Source organism: Prinia subflava, chromosome 12 (genome assembly GCF_021018805.1).
Source record: "Prinia subflava isolate CZ2003 ecotype Zambia chromosome 12, Cam_Psub_1.2, whole genome shotgun sequence".
Classification (NCBI taxonomy): domain Eukaryota; kingdom Metazoa; phylum Chordata; class Aves; order Passeriformes; family Cisticolidae; genus Prinia; species Prinia subflava.
The window spans coordinates 9,441,129-9,456,982 of NC_086258.1; the positions used below are offsets into that span (position 1 = coordinate 9,441,129).

At 51.3% G+C, this 15,854-nt stretch overlaps 1 protein-coding gene across 7 annotated transcripts in view; it reads left to right on the forward strand.

Annotated features, from left to right (window-relative positions):
* The window catches only part of DAB2IP (DAB2 interacting protein), a 154,827-nt gene that overhangs the window by 91,795 nt on the left and 47,178 nt on the right, over window positions 1-15,854 (forward strand). The window contains exon 1 of one of the 7 annotated variants that reach the window (XM_063409539.1): window positions 13,804-13,933. The exons of the other annotated variants lie outside the window; for them this stretch is intronic. The gene's annotated coding sequence lies outside the window, so the exon portion shown is untranslated. Of the gene's footprint in view, window positions 1-13,803; window positions 13,934-15,854 lie in introns of those variants that run through there. 7 annotated transcript variants of the gene reach the window in all.

Sequence of the window (15,854 nt, forward strand, 5' to 3'; positions counted from 1 at the left end):
CTGTTCAAGTGCTCCAGCTTTTAGTCATCGGAATGTGACAGCACTCACAGTTCTCTGTGCTTGTCTGTTCCTTCCTAGCCAGTAATTTTGGGATTACAGGATTCCAGTTTGGGCTGGGAGGAGCTGGGTCTTGCTGGTCTGCTGGAAGCGCTTGGGTGCCAGAGCCATGTGTCCTGCTAAGCCGCTTCCCTTTCCTACACCGAGGTTTTGCTCATTGTTCTCTAATTTCAGCAGGCAGGAAAAAGCCCACTTTTAAATTCTGTTGCCTGCCCTGTCCCCACAGCTAGTGCCACCATTGTCCTGGTTCCTACCCACACCAACTTTCTTTGTTCTCCTCCGGGCAGCTCGGTGAGGTGATTGTTTCCACAGTAATTTTATTTCTCCCTGCCTGAGACCAGACCAGCATTTCCCAGTGCCTCATGTCACCTGTTGGTGGCCTTTTCCTGTCCTCACACGGGGGCAGTGCAGGGTGGGCTGCAGATGGGAATGCTCCCCCGTCCCAGCAGGCTGTCAGTGACAGCCACATGCTTCTCAGGAGTGAGGGACACGGGCTGGGGACAGGGAGCTCTGTGGTGGCAGTGTCACGTGTTGGGGATGTTCTGCCCTTGCTGTGCCCCACTGGTACCAGCTGATCCCATCCAGCCCGGTTTGCCCACGGCTGGTTTGCCCTGGGAGCCGTGAGCAGATGCTGAGCAGAGCCGTCACTTTTCGAGGCATTGCCTCGGACGAGCTCCACAGGAGGAGCTGCCAGCAGCTCTGGTTGAGCTGCAGGCTCAGTTTGGTTCATCAGTCTTGGCTCTTACTTTTTTTCCCCTTTCTGTTTCCTTTTTTAAGAATGCTCTTACATCAGAGGCAGGCTCTGCTGCCCATCTTCGGTGCTGGAGGGTGACATCTCCTCTGCTCCTGCTCGTGCTCACGGCACTTGTCAGGCTCTGGACAGGGAACAGGGCATTCTCCATCTCAGAGGGAATAGCAACACAAAATTTCATCACCTAGGTTTCAAGAAAAATAAACTGTGGCTGGACTTAAAACCTTGCAGTGAGGACTAATGGAGAGAGGCTTTTATGAGCATTGAGAATATTTGTAGCTAAGCAACCAACATCAGTAAGAAGAATAAATCAAAAGTTTCAGGGTTCTGCCTGCCTGCCTTCAAGGGTCAGGAACTGTATTTTCCCTCTGTTAACAAGATTGCCTTCCTGCTGGAGGCAGGATCCCGTGGTAGATGGAGCTTGTTCTGGGATCCTGAGCTGGGAACAGGAGAGAAAGGACAGAGAAGAATCTTGCCAAAGGCCACAGTGCCAGGCAGGCCTCCCAGCAGCTTACAGGAAAAGGCTCCTGGAACAGTAACACCTAACACATATAGATAATATTTTCTAATTACTCTTGTATAAGCACCAGAGAGGGACTCTTTATCAGGAAGTGTAGTCACAGGATAAGGAGTCATGGGCTCAAAGTGAAAGACAGGAACACAGCAGAGGTTTCTCCCTGGGAGGGTGGGCAGGCCCTGGCACAGGGTGCCCAGAGCAGCTGTGGGTGCCCCTGCATCCCTGGCAGTGCCCAAGGCCAGGCTGGGCAGGGCTTGGAGCAGCCTGGGACATTGGAAGGTGTCCCTGCCATGGCAGGGGGTGGAATGGATTGAGCTTTAATGTCCCTTCCAGCCCAACCCCTTCTGGGATTGTCTGATTCTAGGCTCTCTACCAGCTCCAGACCATATTCCATCCCACAGATGGCAGAGCTGAGTGACTGGATGGCTGCAGCAGGTTTTGTTTGAAACAGTGAATCTCTGTGGCTTTGTTCACTTTCTGTATTTGCACAGTTCCTGTTGCTTGGGGCGCCCATCCCGTTGCTACAATTGCAGCCCAGATCCAAGGCCTGTTAGATAATTGAGCTTTATTTTCTACAAAGATATTATGCTGTGTTCTTCATTAGGTTGCACCAGAAAAGCTAGAAGCAAGACATTTTACTTTAAAATATATTTTATTTATAAAAAGAAAATTTCCCAGAAATGCCAATGGGAATGGCAACAAATCAAATTCCAGGATTAATTTCTCAAAGGAACTTAAAAAAAAAATACCATCTTATAACCTCAGGATATTTTCCATCTCTGCTTCTTCCTCCTGCTTAGTCAGGAGCTGGTTGGAAAAGATGCTCCAGTCCCTACCCAGTCCTGGCAGCCTCATGGATCACCAGGAGCCCTGTGAGTGCCCTCTGTGCCATGGGAAGATCCCCTAAAAGTGCTTTGGAACCAAACTCTTGGAGCCCTGAGCCCACTCTGCACGGCTGCACCTCACCATCCATCCAGGCCTAAACAGAATTATTCCCTCATCAAGGGCCCCAGAGACCTCTTTGCTCACATCGACTCTAAAGTTGGTGTTAATTATAAACCTGTGCATTAAGGCCAGATCTCCCAGTATTTCTAGGAACTGTATTCCTAAGCCAGGTTTGTTGTTTTAATGAGAGAATGAAGTGTAACACAGGAGAACTCCTGCGCTCTCGGCGTTCCAAGCCCTGTCCCGGTTCCACCCACAGGCCGTGCCACAATGCTCCCCTCGGCAGCACTGCCCACATATTTTACCACTTCATGTGGCATTTCCTCCACTTTTCTGCCTGGAAATCTTCCTGCAGCGTTGAGCGTTTCAGTGGAGTTTAAAAATGGGTGTTAATTTTTCTGTATTGGCAGCTGATCTCTGTTCAGAGCACCCCGTTACAGACGATGACAAGCACAAAACTTTGCAGAGGCGCGCGGCGTTTTCCCGTTGTCTCTCCCGCCACAGCTGTGGCCTGGCTGGTGACTGGAGTTCCTCAGCTGTGAAAAGCACTCAGGGATCTGAAAGCAGAGGGTGTTTCTGTCCATTAGCACCGGTGCCTGCAGCAGCCCAGCTGGGTGGGGAGCCCGCTCAGTGCCAGTGCCACAGCTGGGCTCCGAGAGGCGCCTGCAGCCAGCAGGTACCCACTGAATGGCTCTGGGGCATTTGGGGGATAGCAGGAGGCCAGCACGGCCCTAAAGGGTTATTAATGATAGCATTCGTTCAGGAGAGGCTTTATTTTTCTTATTAGGGAAACTATCACTTTTGGAAATGTTGCAGACAGATTTTGGAAGCAGCACCAACTGTTTTAAAAGTTAAAAAATGCACTGGCAGGTGTGAGGGAGATGTTCTGGAAAGAGAAGATACAGCCTGGCTTAAGAGAAACCCGATGTATTCAGAGACATCCAAGCTCTTCTGTTTGATCATTTTTCTCTTCCCGCCCACCTTGGATCAGCTCCCAGCCCTCCACATGCAGGATCTGAACCATTCCAGCCCGTTCCGGAGTCGTTCCCAGCTCCCAGCCCATGCAGACCAAGGCACAGCTCCCTGAAGCACTGATGGAGTTTGTGAAATGCTTCCACAAACACAGACAAGGACGAGCTGGTGGGAAACAAACACTGCAGGAGCTGCAGTCAGGGGGCAGGGGGGCAGCAAGGACAGCCCCTGCCTCCCCTCCCTGCTGCCTCTGGATTGCCCTCTGGGGAAGGAACAACCAGAGGAGGGTGAAACAGATTGGGGACACTGATAACAACCTAAAATTCACGTTGGGAGTAATTGTTTCAACTTTCTTACTCCATTTCTGGAGCTTTCCCTCCTTGTCTGGTTGTACTTTATTCAGTTGGCGTCTCTCAGTTCTTTGTCCTGGAGGATTCGAGGCAGGCTTCTCTCTCTGAACATGAGAATTTGTTCTTCAGTGCTTCTTTTAGGGTGTTTATCTCCTTTCAGATCCTGTAAGTGCCTCTTTTTTCCCAGTTACTTTTCCCCCCACAAATAGCAGCCGCTGGTCTTCAATTCAATTTTTACATTTAATGAATAAACCTGAAATTAAATGTTCTTTAACAAATCCCTGATCAAGGTATCTCACAATAAAAGGTACTTTGATATTATTAATAATATTAATATTAATGTTATTATTATTATTATTACTAACACAAAGGAATGACATGCTTGTATCCTTATCAAGTGTAATTCAGGGGGATTAATCATTTCAGCTGCAAGGAAAAGTTTGTTCCATCATTTACTGAACTCATCTGCTCAGTGTCCTGCTCCTGTTTATTTAGATTTATTATTATTTACTGGTTTTTTAGGTCTTGAGATCAAATTGTTGATCACAGTGCTCTGAGGTTTGGGTTTGTGCTTCACTGGCAAACAGCAATCAGCTAAATACAGGAAAACAAGCTAAATATAGAGAAAACTGAATGAGAATATCACATTTTTGATGCCTGTAATGTGAAGCTTGACAGACCCACTAAGCACCTTGCTAAGAAAAGCAAAGCAAGCTGCAAAAACCTCAGAACTTGCCGAGATTTTCTCATTGAGAAAAATTGTTGTGTCTTCAACTTGAACTACAAAAAAGAGCAACTGTGAGCAGTCAGACATCCCCATTTGTGTCTGAATTGAACTCCCAAGCAGCTCCTGCAGTGCCTTTCCCAGCTCCTCAGCGCTGTTGGTGTGAATGAGCCCAGCCCCGGCTGAAACAGCTGGGGCAGATGTGGCCACCTGGGCTCCAGGAACGAGGCTTCCAAAGCTGGGACAGGCTCAGCTCCCACAGCAGTGGTTTAGACATAGAACCACTGTCAGAACTAGGTCAGCTGGATATCAAAAATCTGTGTTTGCTGATCTCCAGCTCCAGGGCAGTTGTGCCTGGGCAGGCGGCAGCAGCAATGCCACGGAAGGAGGGGGCTCCCACTGCTGTCAGCGCTGAGCTGACGGAGATGGCACCAGCAGGAGTCCTCTGGAAACCAGAAACCAGTGCAGAGGTTAAAATCAGCCATTGTTTGGTGTGTAAGGGCTTTGCAGAGAACATTGCACATCTCTGGCAAAGGACATCTCCAGCAGATGCAGGGAGCCGGGGCGTGTGTTAAACGCTCGCTTGGCAGCAGGGGTGGGAGCAGGGCTGACAGAGCTGACCAGCCACAGATCTGTGTGTGAGGAGCACTGGGAAAGGGCAGAGGCACAGACAGTGCTGAAACAAGGCACAGGAAAAGCATTCCAGGGGGCCTGGGCCTGGTTCTTGGCTCTCTCCACACTGGACGTGGAGCAGCAGCAGAGTGTGAGTCCCAGCACCTCAGCATCCCCCAGCCCTGCCTGTGTCCTGCTGCTCAGCCCTGCCTGTGTCCTGCTCCCCCAGCCCTGCCTGTGTCCTGCTCCCCCAGCCCTGCCTGTGTCCTGCTCCCCCAGCCCTGCCTGTGTCCTGCTCCCCCAGCCCTGCCTGTGTCCTGCTCCCCCAGCCCTGCCTGTGTCCTGCTCCCCCAGCCCTGCCTGTGTCCTGCTCCCCCAGCCCTGCCTGTGTCCTGCTCCCCCAGCCCTGCCTGTGTCCTGCTCCTCAGCCCTGCCTGAGCAGTGACCCCTCCTGTCACCTCTTCCCCAGGGACACCCTGTCCTGCCCCACGCTGTCCAGCAGCCAAGGGACAGCAATGTCCCTGCTGTCCTGTGCATCCAGTGCCTCACACGGGCTCATGGCTGGTGCCCAGCTCTCACACTGGAACACGGTGCTGCCACGGAGGGACAGAGCCTCCCACGGGACAGGAGCAGGGCAGGCGTGTCTGGGGCAGCACAGGAGTATCTTCAGCTCGGAAGGAGGAGCATGGAGGCTCCGGGCCTGTTTGTTTGCATGTGGCCAGCCAAACATGGCCAGCCAAGCGTTCCTTTCTTCTCACCATCCTTCAGCTCCTCTTTGATCTGAGCTGCACTTTTTCCTGGAAGACTTCCAGCATTCTCAGTGTGGCTATGAAGCTCCTTTTTCCCTCCTTATTCAGGCCACATCCCTCAAATGTAAGAAAGACGCTGCAATGGTGACGTGGGACTGTGGTGTGTAAAGTCATTTCTGGGGAAACATGTTTGACTTCTTCCGATGTTCCTGCTCTCTCCTCCCAGAACAAACACAGAACAGGCAACAGCAGCACAGGCTCCCACACTCACCCCAGAGTTTGTCTTAATGCAATGTGCAAAACCAGCCCCATAAAAGGTTCAAGCTGTGGTTCGGTACAGATGTCCAATAAATTGAGAACTTTTGGCGACCCTCGTTTCCAGACTGACGTGTCAGACAGATGCACATGCCAGAAGCACACTGGGAAGCAAAGGCTGTGTTGGGAAAGATGCCAGGAGCCAAAAGATGCATTTGCAGATGCATTTGCAGAGCTTTGGAGCAGCAGCTTGGCCATATCTGGCCCAGGCTGCAGGATGGTGGAGAGAACCCCCGGGCAGCTGCCTGGGTAATGATGTTGTTTTTAAAAAGGACAACAAGAAAGATGTTGTACCCTGCTCCTGCTAAGGAGGCTTGGAGGCAGGAGAGAAAAGGCTTCTTTCTCTAGAGGTGAACAGTCACTTCTTCCTGCAGCAGCAGAAGCCTGACACTAGATAAGTAGCTGTGAGAAGATTCATAAAAAAACTAATTTATAATTTGCCAGAATATAATCCTATTTGATCAGTGTTATTCAGTTCCTCTTTCTTTTAAAATTCAGTGCACTTAACTGTTCTACGAGGGTTTATGAATGTTTAAAAATTGCTTTGTGGTCCCTAAAGTAATTTGACAAGTCTGACAGCTATTGATTAAAAACCTGAAATTATTCAGACTGTAGGATGACTTGAGGGATTAGATAGAAAGTTTTTTCAAATGTGAAAGGAAATAAGATGTTGGAAAGTAAATATGTTCTTGAATATTTTTGAAAAATCCATTACAACTGTGAAATTAAATTGAAATGAGATACTTCGTGTGGAGATGAAGGAACGAAATGCTGGCTTTACTATTTAGGCATGGGGTAGAACTCCCCATCCCAGGCTCAACAAATGCTTCCCTGCAAGTTGCTGTTCTCTGGCACAGATCCCACCTCAGGGTGCTGAGGGAGCCCTTGGGGAGCTCCTGCACCTGCCCAGCCTGGCCAGGGCCCAGCCAGCTCCTTCCATCCCTGTGCTCCTTCCATCCCTGTGCTCCTTCCATCCCTGTGCTCCCTCCATCCCTCTGCTCCCTCCATCCCTCTGCTCCTTCCATCCCTGTGCTCCTTCCATCCCTGTGCTCCTTCCATCCCTGTGCTCCTTCCATCCCTCTGCTCCCTCCATCCCTCTGCTCCCTCCATCCCTCTGCTCCTTCCATCCCTGTGCTCCTTCCATCCCTGTGCTCCTTCCATCCCTGTGCTCCTTCCATCCCTCTGCTCCCTCCATCCCTCTGCTCCTTCCATCCCTGTGCTGCTCCTTCCATCCCTGTGCTCCTTCCATCCCTCTGCTCCCTCCATCCCTCTGCTCCTTCCATCCCTCTGCTCCTTCCATCCCTGTGCTCCTTCCATCCCTCTGCTCCTTCCATCCCTGTGCTCCTTCCATCCCTCTGCTCCTTCCATCCCTCTGCTCCTTCCATCCCTGTGCTCCTTCCATCCCTCTGCTCCTTCCATCCCTCTGCTCCTTCCATCCCTCTGCTCCTTCCATCCCTCTGCTCCTTCCATCCCTCTGCTCCTTCCATCCCTGTGCTGCTCCTTCCATCCCTGTGCTGCTCCTTCCATCCCTGTGCTGCTCCTTCCATCCCTCTGCTCCTTCCATCCCTCTGTTCCTTCCATCCCTCTGCTCCTTCCATCCCTGTGCTCCTTCCATCCCTGTGCTCCTTCCATCCCTGTGCTCCTTCCATCCCTGTGCTGCTCCTTCCATCCCTGTGCTCCTTCCATCCCTGTGCTCCTTCCATCCCTCTGCTCCTTCCATCCCTGTGCTCCTTCCATCCCTCTGCTCCTTCCATCCCTGTGCTCCTTCCATCCCTCTGCTCCTTCCATCCCTCTGCTCCTTCCATCCCTGTGCTCCTTCCATCCCTCTGCTCCTTCCATCCCTGTGCTCCTTCCATCCCTCTGCTCCTTCCATCCCTGTGCTCCTTCCATCCCTCTGCTCCTTCCATCCCTCTGCTCCTTCCATCCCTGTGCTCCTTCCATCCCTCTGCTCCCTCCATCCCTCTGCTCCTTCCATCCTGTGCTCCTTCCATCCCTGTGCTCCTTCCATCCCTCTGCTCCCTCCATCCCTCTGCTCCTTCCATCCTGTGCTCCTTCCATCCCTGTGCTCCTTCCATCCCTCTGCTCCTTCCATCCCTGTGCTGCTCCTTCCATCCCTGTGCTGCTCCTTCCATCCCTGTGCTGCTCCTTCCATCCCTGTGCTGCTCCTTCCATCCCTCTGTTCCTTCCATCCCTCTGCTCCTTCCATCCCTGTGCTCCTTCCATCCCTGTGCTCCTTCCATCCCTGTGCTCCTTCCATCCCTGTGCTGCTCCTTCCATCCCTGTGCTCCTTCCATCCCTGTGCTCCTTCCATCCCTCTGCTCCCTCCATCCCTCTGCTCCTTCCATCCCTGTGCTCCTTCCATCCCTGTGCTCCTTCCATCCCTGTGCTCCTTCCATCCCTCTGCTCCTTCCATCCCTCTGCTCCTTCCATCCCTCTGCTCCTTCCATCCCTCTGCTCCTGGCAGGGCTGGCAGGAGCGGGGTTCTCTGTCCAGTATATAACCAAACACACCCAGTAACTCCAGTTGGGAATAAGGAAAAAACCAGTTCTGAGTGTGTTTGGGAGAATCCTCCTTCCCTGGTGGGGGAATGGGCTGCTGGGCACAGAACCCCTGTGCCCCCTGCTCCAAACACAGGAACGGGGCTGTTCCACACCCGAGGGGAGTGTCTGGAACACGGGACAGCTCAGTGGAAGGGATCAGATCCCTCAGTCCTGGGCTGGTGCAGAGCGTGTGGGCAGCTCTGCAGACTGGTTCTGCCAAGGGGGTGCTCCACAAACACCTGGTTCTGCTTTTGATGGTGGTGCCACTGCTGGTGTTTAATCAGGTAATGGATGGCTGTTGATTAAATTCCAGAGTGATTCTATCCATGGCGTGTTTGTTATGGAGATAACCAAGTGTTTTTTATGATGATACAGTTCCCTGGATGGAGCAGCAGAGTTCTTGATGTGGAGGTGCTCAGTAAGCAGATGACAGAGGCCTTGCTTGGCCTGTTACCTCAGGGCACCACACAGCCCTTTTTCCTCCCCAGTAATTCCCAGTTTCACTGGGATCAAAGCCTTGGTGAGGGGAAGGTACGAGTGGAGCTGGAACCAGGTGTCACCAGGCTGGGCACGGTATTTTAAGCCCTTGTGCTATATATGGCCCTCAGTTATATTTCAGTGACAGTATTAAACTTTAAAAAGATGAGTGGAAGGAAAAGGGACCTTCAAATTTGGTTACTGCCAGGAAATAATACTCGGCCCCACATAGTTGTCATTCTGCAGCAGGCAGAGATTATCCATAAAGCCTGTACCTCCAAAGTGGAGGAGAGTAATAAAGCCGACCCCAGGCGCACTTTGAACTTGGCTACCTCTGATTAATTAAGTTTTTCCTTCCTTGAGCCTGATTTAGTACTTATGCTGAGAATGAAGGATTTAAGTTAAGAAACTGTTGAGAAATTGAAGGACAGCTCTCATCCCCTCTTTCCCATCTCATCCCCTTCCCTATCACATGCACACACATGTGGGTAGCAAAGGGCTTGATGTGGCTGCTGAAAATCAGGCTCTGAGGGCATTCCTGGCCCAGAATTCTTGTCATTCCTCCTGCAGTTGCACCACTTTCACTGTGGATTTTTATTCCTGCCAAGCCTGAAATGTCAGCAGGGCATGGCAAACATCAGCTAATTCTGGCTGCAGGTCTCAGGGCAGTGGAAGGTGTAATAGTGATCCTGCATTTATATGGAAAGTAAGAAGGTGTCTGTGAGCTCTGGAGTATCCTCCTTTCATTCATTTAATGACAGAGCTTCCTGGGACATTTATAATCCCTCTGTGGCAGGGCTGAGGCTCAGCACAGCCACACACTCCACTTTCAGAGAGCTCCTGTGCTTCCCACAGAAGCCTGTCTCAGTGAGGTTCGTGATGAGAAGTGCAAATCTGAGGCAGAGTGGCCCAATTTTGTGTTTGCTGCTTTGGTGCCACATTGAATTGTTTAAGTTTAGAAGGAGTTTGTAGAACACAGTTGGGAATACGTTTGCTCCTGCCAGCCAAGGGGATCTTCCCATGTCCTGGGAAGTCACTCAGCCCCTGCTTTCCTGTGGAACTGCTGTGGCTGGTGCTCTATCCCAGCTTACACTGACTGAGAGGGGCGATGGTTGTACCTGTGTAGTCAGATCTAAAAAACTTACCCCAAATCATTCTGCTTATCCCATATTAGACTTCCTTAACCCACTTCTTTTGGAGGAGAAACAATTCTTTAGAGTAATGAGAGAGTCTGTTTTGATTGAAGGATGTACAATAATCTGCCCTGAATCTGCTCTGCTGCATTGTACCAAACTCACTTATTTTCTCTGTATTTGTTCACAGTCAAAGCATAAATAATTCAGCATTTTGTCTCTCCCTGTGAATGTGAGAAGCATGCTTGCTGATTCCAGATCAGATGGAGCAGTGATGTTTATTACTCTGATGTTGGGGAATGATTGTTGCATATTTAATACCACCATAAATAAAGCTCCTGTAGCTGCGTTCCCACTCGTGGGATCTGAACCCTCTGATCTGCAGCCCTCAGAGCTGTGCTGGGGTGGAAGCAGAGCCTTTGCCTGCCCTCTGTGACACAGGGCACGAGTGACAACTGCGTTTGCAGCGTGCCCAGCCTGGCTGGCATCCACCAGCCCGCAGCACTGCCAGCCCCACCTGCTCCAAAGTCATTTATCTCATCCAGAGATACTCAGAGACTTGCACTGTGTGACAAAGCAAATAGCAGAAGTAAAACAAACCTCATTAAAATAAAGTGGCTGGATGATAAGGGGAATGGTTACCATACCTTTAACAGCACTATTTCTTTTCTTCATTTTATCTCACTAATGCCTTTAAAAACTGCCTGAAAGTATTTTATAGTAATTACTAAAGGAGCTGGAGTTTTTAGCAGTCTTGTAATGGGAGCTGAACATCTCTGATTTTAGTGGCTTTTTTTCAAAGTGTGGGGAAGACACCAGGCAGTGAGTGAGGATCTGGGCCATGCCTATTATTCCTATTTATAATTAAAATTCCATTCCAAATGTGGCACAGGTATTGCAGCATCCTGCAGTCCTGGGCTGGGTGTTCTGCCATCCATAACAGCCTCACAGGACTTTGTTCCAGCACCTTGCTGAACTCCAGCTGGTCATCCAGCACCGCTTTCCATTTTCTCCTCTAAAATTCCCCCCATGGAGAGAAATTCTTGTACATTTTACCGAAGGCACTTGCCAGAATAAAGGCAGCAAGGCAGTGCTTGGCAATGCTGAAAAGCAAGGGAGAGAGCGAGCTTTGTCCACGAGCCATTTGCAAGCCAGGGCTGTCCCGCTGGGTCACATTCCTGTTCTCTCAGCCTTGGCGAGGATCGCCGCTTTTTAGTGGAGTCCAGCGTTCCCAGTGTTTCCAAACTTGTTCTGGTGTTTGCAGCAAGCTGGGAGCATCTCTGACAAACAGTTTGTGTGGCTGTGATTGAGGGAGGGAACGTCGCTGTGCTGGAAGCAGAGACCCTGCACGGCAATCCAGCCCTGAGAGCCCAGGGATGGGCCCTGGAATGCTGAGGGCTCCCAGAGCCCCCTGCCAGTGTCACAAGGGGACTGGGAGGTGACTGTCCCCACTGTGCCCACATTCCATGCTTGGATCTGCACCACGGAGCCATCCCAGCGCCTGGAGTGCTCCCGGCAGGAGCCAAACCCAGAGATGTGCCCCAGGAACAGCCCCCTCTCCTCCTGAGGTGCAGACACTGCAGCAGCACCGAGCAAAACCTGTCCCTTGTCACCTGCTGATGTGGTCACTGCCCAGCACGGCATCGTCAGGGTGACAGAGCCGGGCAGAGGGGGACACTCCCCCCAGCCCCGCTGGAGCTGCCCACAGTTAAACAGACGTGGTCAGAACTGCTCCAAGCACTGCCTTCACTGGCACACGGCCGTTCTGCTTGTTCAGTATTCTAAAAGCAGAGGTAATAACTATTTTTGTCTCTATTCTCATTTCTCACGTACATATAAAGGCTCGGTTGATGTTTAGCTTGACAAGCCAGGCTGCAGTTTGGATGCCAAAAATCTCCAAACTGTCATGGAGGGAGACAAGGATAAAGGAAAAAAACAACTTAGATAAAAGGGCTGTGGACTCAGAACTGCTGCATGTGGCACACTTCCCAATCCTCAGAGAAACTTATTAATTCACATTGTGGAAGTGTTTATGGTGCACAACTCAAGTGGCTTCCTGGCTCCACTTGGGATCTCACTGCATTTAGCAAGAAGTTGCTTTCACACTTCTATAGGCAAAGGAATTAAAAAGTTGTTTTGTTTCTTAAAGTGTATAAAGTAATAAAGTGCTTAAGGGATGGAATAAGGGAAGCCACATGTCAAAGGCAGGCCAAGACTGTACTCAGGAACTGCACATCAGCCCAATGCAGGGAGGTTTTTATTGGCTTCTCCCAAACCACAATGTTCAGACTTGGATATAACATTCAGTCCTCTGCTGCATCCTTGCAGCTCCCAAAACAAAGTGATTTTTGCCCAAGGACTGGGCTAACACATTTCTCCAGCTCTAATTGCTTTAAGAAAAACAAAGCTAAAAAAAAATCCATAAGCAAAAAATCTTAAGTTATTATCCCATCATTTGTGACACGGATGTGAGTGTTGTAGGCACTTAACAGACAAGGCACTTGGCAGCTTTTCCCAAATTCTCTGTATTCTGTGTGGCAGCTGCTGGTGCATCTGGATTTTGCAAGAGCTGTAGGTTGGAGAGCACAGAGCATTTAACCCATCCCTCATCCCAGGGAAGATTCCTGCCTTACCCTCACATCAGCCAGCCAGATCCTCATCACTTGTGCTTTTCTCAAGTGTGCAAAGAAATGAGGAAATCATGGAACATTTTTCTCACTTGGCAATCGTTTTAATCTCTCAGAAGTCTGCACTGTCCCTGTCCCTGTCCCTGTCCCTGTCCCTGTCCCGCCTGTGGGCCCCGCAGTGTGAACTGCCGCCCTCGCGGGCTGTAAATGAGGCAGGGCCGGAGGCTGTGCGGTGACTCAGTCCCCGAGGCAGGGTCCGTGCCGTGACTGCTGTGACAGCCCGTGATTCCCGGCACTGTGTGCCCGGCTCTGGGGGCTGCCAGCCCGGTCCTGGACTGGGGGATGGAGTCAGGGAGCTGCAAACACAGCAGGGCACAGCAGGGACACCGGGGCTGCTAACAGGAAACGCAGCTTTGTGCTTGGTTTGAGACCAATGGGCAGGGAGGGCCAGAACTGCTGCTCCTGGGGAGCGCCCCAGGAGCGGCACTGGGTGAGGTCCCCGGGGCCATTCCCCCCTGGCAGCCCCACGGGGGCTCTGGCTGGGGCACAGCGTGGGCACAGCCCCACGCACCCCTGGGCAGCAGCCCGGGCAGGGGACACCTGTCTGTGGGGCGGTGACTGGGCTCCTGGCTGGGCTCCTGGCGGGGCTCCTGGCCGAGCTCCTGGCCGGGGAGGTGGCACAGCTCTTGCTGAAATGAGCTCCCCTTTCACCTCCATTGTTTCAGAGCTTCAGCTGAATCCCTGGCGTTCAGCTCTGCCTGTGTCCTCCCACATGATCCTGCTCTGAGATCCTGCTCTGCCTCCCTCCCTGTGACAGGGACATCAGGAGGTGGCTGGGGGTGCTGTCCTGGAGAGGACAGGACAGTCCAGGGCCACACAGAATGTCCTTTTCAAACAGCCTCAGTTGTTTCATGGAGCCACTTCAGGCTTTAGTGCTGCTGGTGCAGGATGGTGAATCAGAGCTCGGGGCTCCTGTTTGTAGGAGCAGGAAGCAGCTGGGACTGGTCGGACCAGGCTGGACTTTGCTTTGTTGTGTTCAAAGCGCGGTTGCTCATTTGGAAATTTGCTCGGTGCTTTCAGTTTTGGTTCGGTGGGATGGTAGATAAAGGCAGCCAGGCCTCTCCTGGAGGCAGGCAGAGACAGGAGGAGCAGCCCTGGAGGGAGGTAAGTCACGCTTATCCCGGCCCTGGGATGGGACATTCCCGGGCTGTGCCCACCCAGGCCAGCACCCCCTTCTCCCCTCCCTGGCTTCCTCGCTGGCCACAGCCCCTGGAATTCTGTGCAGGCTCCACCATGGGCTGTACATCAGTTCCAGCCACGGTGTAAATCCAGGGCATCCTCATCAGCTCAGGAGCAGATTGCAGTTCTGTTTCTGAGAACATACGCTGGCCCTGCGTATTCCCAGGGATTTGACCTAAGCTTAGCATCTGTCAGGATAAGGAAAAGTGGTTTAGTGCAGTGGCAGAGCAGCAGTTCAGCGGATGGGCAGCAGGGCAGAGGGGATTGTTGCCTTTTCCCACTTGGATGTTGGTTTTATATTTCATAAGAGGAAGAAAAAATATTTCTGGAAATTGGTGTTTTGAGAAATTAAATACGAGATCTAAACCAGATCCAAACATTTGCATTTTCTCAAAAGAAAGTAAAATAAGAATGTTTGGGCTCTGCCCTGCAAATTAACCCTGCAGAGTTGAGAATTGCAAAGCAATGCCAGTGGTGGTGTGTGGAAAAGGACTGTGAGTAAGGAGTGAACCCCAGCAGAAAAGCAGGTGTCTGTGCAACTCTCTTTATTTTAACTCAATCTGCTTTACATCAACTCAGGCTCTGAGTGTGTCTGAGCAGCTTTAGCTCTTCCTGTGATCAGTACAGGCTGATGGCCTAAAATCTAGGTTTAGACATTCAGAATGGAGTAAAGTTGCAGGTGAGACAGGCACAGGTTACCTGTCTCACCTCGGGGAGGTAACTGAGGCTGGGCTGGGTTGTGGGGAGTTCTGTGGTGGCCCTGAACACGAAGGAAAATCCTTCCAGAGTCTGTCTACAAAAATTCCATACAACCGTGAGTGTAAAATACAGTCATTTTTGCAATGATGATGAGCTGAGTTTAATTTGGTTAATAACTGAGGCAAGTTAATCCTGTTCAGGCAAGGATCAAACCAGTTTCAGTGCATCTGTGTCAGTGCTTTGCATCTGTCTAACTAGATTGATTTAAAATAGCTTAGTTAGAAAAGTGAATTGCTTCTACTGTACAGCTCCTGGACTGGGCTCACACCTGCCCTGCCCCTGCTCCATTCCCTTCCACAGGGTGAAGCTTTGGGTCAAGCTCCCCTGTGGCTCCCTTGTTTAGGAGATGAAGGTGGAGATATTCCTGGAGAAGTCATTCAGGAATTTCCACGTTCCCTCCAGAGGATGGTGTAAAGTGTTTCTGGTCAGGATGATTTCCTGGAGTGTCTGGCATTTACAGGAATGGCTCTGCAGCTCCTTCTCCTTTTGCTGCCAGCCAGGCTCTGGAGCCTTTCCCAGGATTTGTGCCGAGCTGTGGGCTGGGTGCTCCGGGCAGGAGCAACAGGAGCCCTTGGAAGCTCAGCAGGGCTCAGGTGGAGCCAAGGGGTGAATTGTCAGCAGCAAGGCTGACACACTGCTCATTGTCTTCTTTAATTAATGCATTATTCAGCCTGGCTGAGACACTCTGTTCTTCTGAGGCTGATTTAGATCTGCAAAGCTTGTTGCCACCGTGGCTGGCTTGGTCCTGCAGGTAGCAGAAGGCACAGTGTGCACAGACATTGGCATTCCCAGACACATTCCGAGGGCAGCAGGCTCCAAAAAGCGCCCAGCCTCCCTTCCCTGGAGAGAGCAGCCCTGCTGAAACCCAAGCCACGACTCTCCCTCCAGTGGAACAGGCAGTGTTTCCATCCTGGAAAAGCCACATCCACGGTGTGAGACCCCAGCAGCCCTCACAGACTCCCTGAGCCCCAGCCCATGTCTGCAGGGGAAACTGAGGCACACAAAGGCAGAGCGACCACACCAGCCCTGTGTAAGAAACCACAAATCCTGGTTTTTTCAGTCTGTACCTACTCCAGGTATCACTGTG